The 6,331-nt window shown below is 40.7% G+C and overlaps 1 non-coding gene across 1 annotated transcript; it reads right to left on the reverse strand.

Annotated features, from left to right (window-relative positions):
- Positions 1-3,115: 3,115 nt before the first annotated feature.
- LOC119051868 (U6 spliceosomal RNA) lies at positions 3,116-3,222 on the reverse strand. Its single transcript, XR_005083006.1, has one exon. It is a non-coding gene; the product is annotated as a U6 spliceosomal RNA (small nuclear RNA).
- Positions 3,223-6,331: the final 3,109 nt, after the last annotated feature.

The following is a 6,331-nucleotide window of genomic DNA, read 5'->3' on the forward strand; positions in this document are numbered from 1 at the left end:
GACTAATGAAAAGTTTTACAGAGGATTTCTCCTGGGCTCAGAGTTAGTAGGGAACAATCTTTGGTTAAAATGGGAAATCTGTTTTTAATAGATCTTCAGCCCATGCTCAATTCAATTTATCTTTTCATCTTACATGAAAAACAAAAAGGCAAATGTATGTACATCTTATTGGTCACCTTATATGTTTATCTGATCATCTAAATTTTGAATGGAAGTGGAAGAAAAATTGAGTCCAAAAGGAATTTGAGCTTAGAATATAATTACATCTTTTATGTCCCTATGTTTTTCAACTTTTATATACTGCAAATAACATTATAGGCTCCCTGTGCAATCATTTCCATGGACAATGATTCTTGAGTGATTTGAGAGGAACCTGTCAGGTGTTTTTTTAATCAATATCTAACAGGCAGTGGGGAAATTATTAATTCCATTCTCCTGAGACAGTGGCTAACTCTAGGTGTGTTTTTCACAGGCACCCTTGTGATGACCCTGCTGCAGGCTGAGGCTTTGCCCCAACATCCTGCCTGTTGAGAACTCGGAAAGTCTGAGATTTCTGCCCTTCATGCGGGCTAACAACGTAGCTTGCCCCGGTTTTGTGGATGATGGCAAAAGACATGAGACTCTAGGTTAGAGACAAAGGACTCTATCACTTCCAGTACCATAGGCAGACTGAATTTTTCATATTCACATCAGCCCCTTTATTCCTCTAAATCTTACTGTGGCAATGAGGGTGGGCCTGGTGCATGCTATATATGGAGTGGGTTGGCATCGCGGCTTAAGAATTGAAAGCTTCAGAAACCCAACTTTTTAAATGGGCTATAAGCAAACTTTCCTAACTTTTGCCTCAGAGAGGGTTAGAGAACACTATTATACTGGAGCGCACACAGATTTGCCCTCTGTTCCGTAAACAGACACTATTATCTTCTTCCGAGGCTACTAGTGATACAAATATTCTTGAAAAGTTAGTCCAGACCAACAACAAAGGCTGTTGGTGCCTACTCACAAGTCACAAGAACATAAGAGATCCACAGAGAACTACCCACAGGAAACATCTTCCAACATGACTTACTGCCATGTGACTACTGCTATTCGTCTGCAACACACTGGTCCAGCCAGATGGCTCAGCCAAGTCAAGGGTCAGGACCAATTTACAGAAACTCTGAGTCTCACCCAACAATTAAGTTCCGACTGTGATCCCCAAACCACAGAAGTCTGGGCAGGCTACCAAGACTACTCACTTCAGAGACCAACCAGCCCCCCCACACTGAAAGGAATAACTCAATGAGTCCCCCAAATGACTCTTTTAGGGATGATCTATGTTGCAGAAGATGGTATCCTATATCTTGAAACTGAGTCCACTGATGGGAGATAGATTTTTCTCTTCTTCCATAAGTATACTTCCTAAGCTCTTAGGCAGAGGAAAACACACATACGAAACAATTTGGAAGAAAAAGTCTATAATTTCAAGTCATTTAAGGTCAGAGTGAAAATAATAGGTTGATTTGATCACTTCCACAGGATTTGTAGAAAGTCAGTAAAGAGGAATGAAATGTGGATGGCAGAGTAGGAGGGTGGAGGTTGACGTAAACGAGGACCAGAAACTCTCATTCAGACCCTGCAGAAACCCAGACTTCGACCCAGGGCAAACCTCTGGGTTTCCACTGAACTGCTTGAATGATGGGTTTGTAGGAAAACATTGTAATTTATTTGTACCTGGAAGAATAAGTTAAATTCTGAATATTTGCAGTGGATATCATCTGAAAAATTACCCATCACATTCCTGCTTGGAAACTAGAAAAGTAAAAGATGACACTCCAGCTTCCCTATCAGGCCTCCTGAGGTTCAAGGACAAAAGAAACCACAGGCTTCCTCCAAGAACAGACATTTGCAAACTGCAGTGAGAAAGTTCCCAAGGCCTGGGGCCGGCTATTGACAAAGGAGACTGAGCTACAGACCTATTTTAAACTCTCCTTTCTGAGCAGGCCCTGCATCTCAGGAAAAGCTACAGGATTCCTTCCTTCGACAACCTCAGAATCCATAGTTGGTGGGATTGAGAGAAATAACTCAATATGTCCTTTTCATCATACACAAAATATTGATACCTTTATCAGAGCGTCTCATGTCTCTCAGAAACCGAGGAAAACTGGAAAAGAGCAATCTTTCACAAATTGGACCTTACAACTTCTTTGCTTTATGTTGAGTTTGGTTAGTTACTTAGGACTTAGAAGCTTATGGGTAGGGTTTTGAATAAATTCACCTCTTAAATCTATTCAAAATAAGGTGTGATTTAATGGGTAATTAATCCCATAGCATCTTCCCTTCAGTAGCTAGGTCCATTAAAGTCTGCCTGAATAAATGAATTTATCTCCATGAGATAGAGTAAAAGATATACCCTGAATACATCTTATAAAACTAAACTTCTCTCGATACTAGATTTATTGGGGTGATCGCTTTGCAATGTATATAAATGTGTAATCACTATGTCATACACCTGAAACTAATATAATATTGTATGTCAAATATAATTGAAAATAAACTTAAAACAAAACTAAACTTCTCTTCACAAGTGGGCTTTTTGTTAAAGTCAGAACTTAGTTGTTTATCCCCTCCTCCAAAATCCTTAGTGCAACTAAGAAGACTTACTATGTATCAAATACTTTCTGTGTTGAAGATCCTGTACTAAATGCTATGAACAACAAGACAACAGGCCCAAAATGGAGTCACTTATGCTAAGGCCCATGCCACCAAACTAAGACTTCATTACAGTTGCAGCTGTCCCCAAAATGTACTTGAACCAGTCAATCAGAAGTCACTTGAGCACTAATTACATCATCTGCCTGATAGATCTCCTCTATGCCCTCAGAAAAGTAAATTTGAAATAAGCAACTTGCTTTTTGCCTAATGTTTCTTTTTCCTGTTCTGTTCTACCTGTAAAACTCTCGCATTTTGTACAGCTTCCCAGAGCACCTTTCTATTCACTAGAATGGATGCAGCCTCGTTCATGAATCATTAAAGAAAGCCATTAAGATTTTTAAAATTTACTCAGTTGAATTTTGCTTTTCAACAACACATAACAAGGTTGAATTCATTTAATCCTCACCACACACCCCTATGAATAAACACCATTCTTAAATTTATTGTTTATGTCATCCATGCTCAGGGACCATGCTAACCTTCTCTGTATTGTTCCAATTTTAGTGTATGTGCTGCCGAAGTGAGCACTTAAATTTATTTTTCAAATGACAGTGTTCAAGGCCACAAAGCTGAATTTTGCAGAGAGAATTCAATCCAAGAAGCTGACTTTAGAGACCATTTTCTTTGTTAAAGTTTTTTTTAAATGTAATCTTCATTGTATTTTTTCCATTGCCATTTAGTCCCCTTCTACCCTTTCCCCAGCCGTCACCACACTGCCACCATGTCCATGAGGCCCTTTTCCTTTTTGCTCAGTCCCTCCACCTCCTAAGCCCCACCCACACCAGCCATCTGCTCTCCATCCTTGAGTCTGAGCCCATATTCTTAATCAGTATATTCTATACTTATCTCTAAAGCAAGATCTTATTTTCCATAGGATTTACCACTGCACACTCCTGGAATATTAGAGATTTTGGCTCATTAGTTATTTATCCAGTTTCAATGGCTTTGAGAAACTGGGTACTTAGGAATAAAGTTGAACTTAGAAGGAAAGTTAAATTTTAGAAAATTATAACTTTAAAAATGCTAAGCTTGTCCAATAAGCATGTTCTTCCTAGAGAAACTACGTACATGAGCACCTTTGGCTACATTATGGACAGAAGGAGCAAGGGAAGATTAACATTTGAGTATTTGTGTATCAGGGCTTTATGTGTTACCCAAAAATCTTCATAACACTTTGAGATATTTTTAATTATTTCTGCTTATCATATGTGGAAACTGGTGTACAGAGGTGTTTAGTAATATTTCAAACTATTGTTAAGTGCTGTGACTAAGATCTGAGCCCAAAATTATAGGGAATCATTCCCCGTGGTGTGGGGAATGCAGCCCAGCCTTTGATTTGAAAAACCTATGGGGAGCAAGGTCAGTACACAGGACCCACGCCTACAGATACATTTTTCCATGGAGAATCAGGCCTGTGTTGTACCTAGGCTGCTTTGAGGCTTGCTTTTGCTAAAGCTCCCTCACCCTGAATTGAAGCAGAAAATGTTTACTGCATATCTCTAAAGTAACTTCCTAAAATCTGTGCTAAACCTTGCAAGTATGGAGTGTAACCAGTTCAAAGACTTTTCCTGCTGATCTGCAACATCCTTATCTTTGAAGTAATTAGCAACATTTTTTCCTTTGTTATCTGTAAAAGCAATCACCTACAGTGAACCTGTGCATAGTAAATGACAACCATCCCTGATGTAATACACCCAGAAAAACAATAAAAACCTGTCCAGGCAGGGGCCAGAGCCTTCTCTCTCACTCAGAGAGCAACCATGCCATCCCTTTTCCTCCATAGGACCTCCATAGTCTTTGAAGTTGTTCCTTACAGCCACAACACACGGACCCTGAGGGCAGGCATTCACAGCACAAGGTGTGCCTGATGCCAGACCTGTGACCTGGAAACCCTCCAGCCCCCTATCTCCTGACAGCACAACCAAAGTGAGGTGAGCCTGACCCAAACACAGCATCCCAGAACCTTTTAATACTCCTTACAATTATAGATTATAATGTGGGACAGAAAAAGGATGTTCTCTGTGGCAGTCGGCTTGGGCTGAGCACTAGCAGGTAGAGAGGAAAAAGAAGTGACAAGAGAAATTGATGTTGTTGGACAGTCCATACGTGTCACCCTCATGTGGAAAGAAGAGCATGGTTTGAGGGGTCACTGACACATCACCCAGCTGAGAATCACAATTGTCCTGGCCCGGCCACTCTGTGCTTCTGAGCACTAGTTATCTTCTGTCTCTGAGCCACACTCGAGTGGTTGTAAAGTGGGGCTGTCACTAACTCCTACCACATTGCAGAATATGTTGCTTCCCTGTTGCCATTGAAGGGTAACAGAATATGCCACCCCATAGTGAAATACTATGAAGTATTTCACTTCAGCCTAAGGATTATTTTGAGTTGAAGGCAATAAAAAAGAAGCAGATACAATGAAAGCTCTCCATCATCCCGCTAAAAGCAGCACATAAATTTATAAAGGTGTCCTGTCTCCTCTCTCTACCAAGAAGGACAGAAGTTAATCACTGGAGACAACTCTAGGTTTCTATCACACACCAGAGGAATCTATGTAACACACCTAACTACCCCTTATTTACCATTATTTGCCTGCCCACAATTTTCCACCAGTAAGAGTGGAAAAAATAATTTTCCTAAGTTCTTTTGGCTAACCTAATAATCAAATTGACATTAGATAGATTAACAGGAGAAAATAACCAAATTTATTATGTATGTACACATGGAGATTCCCTAAGAATACGGGACCCAAGGACACGTTGGTCAGTTAAGGATTATATTCCATTCTGGACTCAGCAGAGGCAGGGATCTGGGACTTCAAAGGGAATGTAGGCAGTTCATAGATAGATGAGAAGGAGCGAACATTCGATAGACAAATTCTTACTGGGCCACTCAGAAACAATGGACCCAAGGGGAGTCTAACAAACCCAAATTACTCAATTGTCCCAATGCCACACTTAGCTCATATTATGTTAAGATGATAGCTTCCTTCTTTTAAGCTATCAGGTTTTTTTTTCCATTCTAAATTTATTTAGGCAGGTAAGAAGGAGCGTCAGAAGTTATTTCTGAATCTTTTGATTCTTAAAATAACCAGCTTAAAGTCAATATCCCAAAAGGCATGTCTGAAGGTGGCAAAACTTTGCTCTCCCTCAGTGACATCCCATTACTTCTGCCATATTTTATTGGTTAGAGGCAAGTCTATAGATCCAGGCCACAGTCAAGGGTGGGGGGCGGTTACATAAAGTGTGGACGCCAGACGGCAGGTATCACCGTGGGGCCATCTGGGAAGTCTGCCTACCACCTGCAGGCATCTGAGTGGCATCCGACAAGGTGATATGTTTGAAAGTCTTGGGAGTCTGCTAAGGTTAAGATTGCCTTTCAAACATGGCATTTTCCCTACGGCTTAAGTTTTTGCAATGAGAATTTGATATAATTTCATTAATTAATTGCATTAATTTTATTCCATGCCTGTTGGTTGGAATGTGAGTTCGGTCAGGTGACTGACGTGGTGTCTCTGAGAAAAACAGCTGTCCAGGGACCCACCGCCTCCGTGTCAGAGTGGCCAGAAGCCGGCCGAGACGTGGGGGCTCTGCTCCAGGTTGCTGTCATCTTGAGTTGTTGCCGTGTGTGTTCTTTA

The sequence above is a fragment of the Artibeus jamaicensis genome, unplaced genomic scaffold (genome assembly GCF_021234435.1).
Source record: "Artibeus jamaicensis isolate MK-2021 breed Jamaican fruit bat unplaced genomic scaffold, CSHL_Jam_final contig_387, whole genome shotgun sequence".
In the NCBI taxonomy this organism is placed as follows: Eukaryota; Metazoa; Chordata; class Mammalia; order Chiroptera; family Phyllostomidae; genus Artibeus; species Artibeus jamaicensis.